At 44.2% G+C, this 5,507-nt stretch overlaps 1 protein-coding gene across 1 annotated transcript in view; it reads right to left on the bottom strand.

The window, feature by feature from the left end:
* Boc (BOC cell adhesion associated, oncogene regulated) overlaps positions 1-5,507 on the bottom strand; it is an 82,986-nt gene that overhangs the window by 28,165 nt on the left and 49,314 nt on the right. The window lies entirely within an intron of this gene.

Raw genomic sequence — 5,507 nt, 5'->3', positions numbered from 1 at the left:
GGTTCAATCCCCCAGCACCACATGCCAGCCAGCCCTGCCCCCTGGTGGGCTCAGCTGGCCACACACACACAAAAATAAATAAATTTTTAAAAATTATCAAAAAAAATTATCAGTTTCCTACCTATAGACCCAAGACTGTAATATCAACTTCTACCTGAATATCCAGCTTGCATAAGCCAATTCTTTAAAATAAATCCCCTCTCTCTGTACACTATATAATTATGCATATATTGTGTATGCATAATATATGTTATATATTATATAGTTAGCTATGCGTCTCTGGAGGACATTGACAGGTATTGGGATAAAATAAGCTAAAATACAGAGGCATTTTGAGAATAAAAGGTCTACAATGGTACTTAGTGACCTATTCTAATTGAAGATCAGAACTGAGGTGATGTTCATGAAACAGCTGATGGGAATCAGATTAAGGGAACTGAGTAAGAGAGGACAAGGCATAGCTGTAGAGTTCTCCACCTTACAGGGTAGGATTCCCCCAGTCCATCATTTCAAATCACAACAGCATAAAGGAGCAGCTCTCAGACTATGTCAACAACATACAGTGACAATGTTACTGCTCTTCAGGCAGCTAGAAGTGGGAATTTGGGTCGGAAGACCCATGTATACAAGGAGCTAGAAGGTTACAAGGAACTAGAAGGTTCACAGGAAGTGGCTAAGTTGTCCCTTTCTACCAAGCCAGTCCTCTCTCAGCTCTGGTTATGGCCAGAAGAAGTTCTGCAACACACTGGATTCATAGCTTCCTAGAAGCTGGTCATAGACTAAAGACAGCAGCACAGGGCTAGACACAGACCCCAGAGGTTCCTCAACCACTGGCTGACCAAATGAACCAAGAAATAAACCCTGGAATTTTTAACATACTTCAGAATACTACTATCATATATTCTCTCTTTTTTTTTTTTTTTCAGAACCGGGATTGAACTCAGGCCCTTGCACTTGCCAGGCAAGCCCATCTTCTACTGAGCTATCTCCCTGACCCTCTCACTTGATCTTCACGAACCTAGTGATGTAGATTATTGTACTCATTTTGTGATTGTAATCTGAGAGATTAAGTGATTTATCCAGAGCCATGCAATTCATTAATGGCAAAGCAAGGACTTGAATTTAGGATATGAAATTTTACCTTCTTGTTTTTCATTATACCCACTTGGCTTTTAATTTTATTGATAGGTTAAATTATGCTAACAAGGGTATCCTTCTGAACTCTCCTCAAGGTCACAGAATCAAGGAGATGTCTCCCTGGGAGGAGTCCTTTCTTTTCTGTCAGCCTCTGCCTGTTGATTTCTGAAGTCAAACAAACAGTGCTTGGGGTGGTACATGCCTAGTCTTCATGCTCCAAAGCCTTCTGGAGGGATACAGAGCTTGTCACTGTTATGTCAGTATTGGCATAAGATTTCATATCAGCTTGAAGACCAAAATTCCCAGATTTGGAATTATGAGTAGGCAACTACTCAGCAGTTATTCATTTCCAAGTATAACTGGGCCTATGGATGAGGGAAGAACTGAGAGAACTAATCAAAAACAACAAAAAGGTAAAAGTAAAGGATTACGATGGATTTTATTTGAATGGCAAGTATTAGAGGTAGAGAAAGAGAACATCCTTTTGTATGCCAGTTCTGATGAACCCTGGGAGGGCTTGTTATGCTGTGCTAAGAATCTCGAAGGCAGAATTGGGGTCTGCCTGGTAGTGTCTGTTGTTGGCTCAGAAGCACAGTGGAAATATCTGAGCCACGTAGAGGGTGCTAACTGGTGTAAAGTTTGTGAAAAGAAATAAAGTGGCAGGAAAGAGATCGAAGTCATAAGAATTTCAAAAAGCAAGTATTACACAAGGAGATCTCACATGAGGCCTTAGGAGCAAGAAAAATTTAAAAAACAAAGTTTATGTTAACAGGAAAGAAAAAGTTCTCCAGAGGAGAGGGAGATGGGAACATCTACAGAGAGTGGCACACAGCCATACTAGAGGTGGGGAAGGTACGTAAGTGAGACTCAGATAGCTTTTCCTTGCTGGCTCCATTTTGCCAAAAACTAGAAGCTAGGGGCTGGGGAGATGGCTCAGGAGAATAAGGGTTTCCTGGCAAGTGCAAGGGCCTGTGTTCAATCACCAAAAAAAAAAAAAAAAAAAAAAAAAAAAAAAAAAAAAAAAAAAAAAAAAAAAAAAAAAAAAAAAAAAAAAAAAAAAAAAAAAAAAAAAAAAAAAACACCAGAAGCTGATATCACCAGGACAGGGTGACACTAAGTGGGCCTTTAGCCACCAGCACGGGAGTAATGGAGGCCCAGGCTAGGAAAAATCTGTAGAAATTTCTCCCATCCCAAATTCAAGCCAGGTCCTTGGCCCCATTGTCTAAAGTTTAGAGTGGTCTCTAGGAGACAGGCCAGGAAGCAGCACACTCCCAAGTAGGCCTAACACCTACTGCTTTGTGTGGGAAGGACACCTGAAGGCATGCGGAAGAAGCCAGAGGAAGAAGAGGCCTTAAGCGCTGAGAGTGTGTGGGTGAGCATGTGTGAGGACCAGCATGCCTCTGCCCAGCCTTTCTTCCAAATGTAGATCACAGCGTCGTCGTAATCCCATCTACGGAGCAGCCTGTACCCCAGCCAACCAGCAAAACACAGCCTCTATTCTGCTTAGGAATGTGCTTTTAGAAACTTAATCTAATTGCTGAGTCCGAGCCAAACACCCTAGTGGCATTAACCCAAGGACAGCACCCCTTTTGCAGTCCCCACCTGCCTTCCCACACCCCTGCTGCTGCCTCCTCCAGGCTCAGAGGCTGTAGTTCCACTCCACCGACTCCCTCTCCGTGTGGCACAGGCCCTTCCCCAGTCTGCTCACTCCCATCCATACTTCTTTTCCCTTCTGGTCAGACCCAAACATGTCAGTTCTGCTTCACAGTGAAACAACCAGCCAGTAGCTCTTGGCTTTCGATCCAGACCAGTGCCACCATTGCACATGCCTGTGTCCTCTCACTGAGCCTCCTGGGCCACAACCAAGCCCTTCCCTTGTCCTCTGCCCACCACACACCGGCAAGCACCACAGAAAGCAGTTGCCGGGAATTTTATTAAAAAAAAAAAATTAAGGCTATAAACTGTCTTTTTTCACCCAGCTACACCTTGAAGCAAAAGGAGTATTCCAAACCAAATCTTTCCCTCTCCAACTCTGCTTTCTTCAAACAATAAAAGGTTCGGCTTGGCCCTAAGTAGGCTGAATGAACAGTTACAATATTTTTGAGCTTCCACAGGCATGTGCTGACCATTTGCAGATGAAATCTCCCTTCTAGATAGCCTTTAAAGGCAGAAATGTTGCTACAAGTCCCATCTTACTTGTAATAATGTCCTACTGGAAGCAAACTCACTGCTCGGAAACATGAAATGGATTCAGCGCATGACAGGGGAGCCACCTGAGGGATGGTCGAGGGCCCTTCGCCGCTGGATCATGTTCTGCCGGCAGTGGGAGCACAGGTGAACTCAGAAGGGACGTGATGGGCTATGCCTTGAGCTCATATGAAACAGGCTGGCTTCTTCACTTAGGATTATACACTTTTTGTACTGTACTCACTTTATTTTATACTCATTTACAAATGAATGAATTATTAATAGGCAAATACTTATCATACAATGTCAATGGGGGAAAAATAAGAATAGAAACTCTCTACAGTAGCACCATCATAACAGTGTAAAAATAAGGGTATAAAGAAAGATTGGAAGGGAATACACCAACATGATAATGCTGGCCATGTGACAATGGCCGGCTCAAGAGAGACACTTTAAAATACATTCTAGGGGCTGGTGAGATGGCTCAGTGGTCTAAAGCACCTATTTAGAACAAGCTAAGCTAAGCAAAGCACACAGACCACGGTTCAATCCTCCAGCACCACATGCCAGCCAGCCCCGCCCCCTGGTGGGCTGAGCTGGCCACACACATACAAAATAAATAAATAAAAATTTAAAAAAAAAAAAAACATTCTATAACTTCTATGATACAATGAGAATGTAAAGACATAAAAGCAGCGGCAGGCAGTTCATGACCATAAGAAACGTGCCTCTGACCTCAGGCCTTCCTCCTGATGACCCTGTCTACCTCAGCCTAAGCCCCTGCCCCCTTGCAACAAACACACAACAACCCAGACAGAACCAGCTAGCTGCCCAGGCCCCTCTTGCTGTGCAGAGCACTCAGTCTGCTATCTAGCAACCCTACTTTCAGACTCAATTGTGCTCTTCTATCAAAAAGTCAAGTGGCCCCCAGAATGTGGGGGACTACCAGATGCAGCTTAGGATCACTCCAGCCTCCCCTCCTCTCTTAGAAAAAGGCAAGGCTGTCTATTTCCCATGAGAACAGGAGCACGCCAGGTAGCCTCTGTTCCACTCTCTCAGGGAGTGAAGTCTCTTCCAGGTTCTAGGGACCAGAGAGCAAGGAGGGCAAGGGGTGCTCCTTAGCCTTTTCCTTTCCCTGTCCTTCACTGTTTTCCTCCCAGAACCACACCCCATTTTCCCAGGTACATTGCAGCAGTTTGTTCCCTGAGATGACCCGTGACACAGGATGGCACAGGACAGCCTGGAGGCATGTGATCCACAAGGGTGATGGGGACGGTGATGTGGCTGCCCAAACTGGGGCTCTCAGGGACAAAGGGAAACTGCTAAGTCAGTAAAGAATAAGCCCTGAAAATCTTCTCAAAATTTAAATCCAAATTCCCTTAAAACTTCAAAAAGTTTCTCTATTTCCTATTCTTCAGGCTCTGGGAAAGGGGCAAGTTGAGGCAATTCCTTTTATATGCCGGCTCTAGGCACACCCTACGGAACATCAGGGCTGCTCTGTGGCCTTTGGTACCACTTGACCCTTTAAGTCTTGTGTCTCTACATGCACAATAGGTAGAAAGCTAAATAATGCCATGTCTGTGCCTGGGACACCGCTCACATAGGAGGGCAGTGCATCAGGCGACCCACTTGCCCTGGCTTCACAGAAGGGGGCCCAGCAGGACAGTACTGTGGCCAGAACACCTGTGCAGGAAAAGGCTCCTCGAAACTGAGCTATGTCGAGTCACTTGGTCCCTGGTTTACTCTGTTGGGTCCTCACAGCTACTTAAGTCATTTTTATGAAAACTGTGGCTCACTTTCATAAGCATGAAAAAAATAAAAGTAGTCATGAGGACAATGTAGAAGGAAGTGACTTGAAATGGAATCAACCAGAATGAGCTGGACAGGAGGGATCTCTGAAGTGATTTGACCCTCGGTCTCCATATATTTGCCTGAGGATCAGTGTCCTTTATACAGTAAGAACCTTATAGGGGCCAGGGAGATGACTCAGTGGAATAAGTGCTTGCCTGGAAAGTACAAGGACCTGAGTTCAATCCCCAGTTCTGCCAACAAAACAAAACAAAATAGTAAGAACCTTACCTTTATAAGGTAAGAATCAGAAAAAATAGAGATCAGGCATCTTATACACTGATCTTACAGCACAAGAAGGCTATAAACAGTTGTTTTATTTTTTTTTTTTTAAA

The sequence above is a fragment of the Octodon degus genome, unplaced genomic scaffold (assembly GCF_000260255.1).
Source record: "Octodon degus isolate 3935 unplaced genomic scaffold, OctDeg1.0 scaffold00053, whole genome shotgun sequence".
Lineage (NCBI taxonomy): Eukaryota > Metazoa > Chordata > Mammalia > Rodentia > Octodontidae > Octodon > Octodon degus.
Note: the sequence above shows the minus strand (reverse complement) of the source record. Positions and strands in the feature narration are given on the sequence as shown.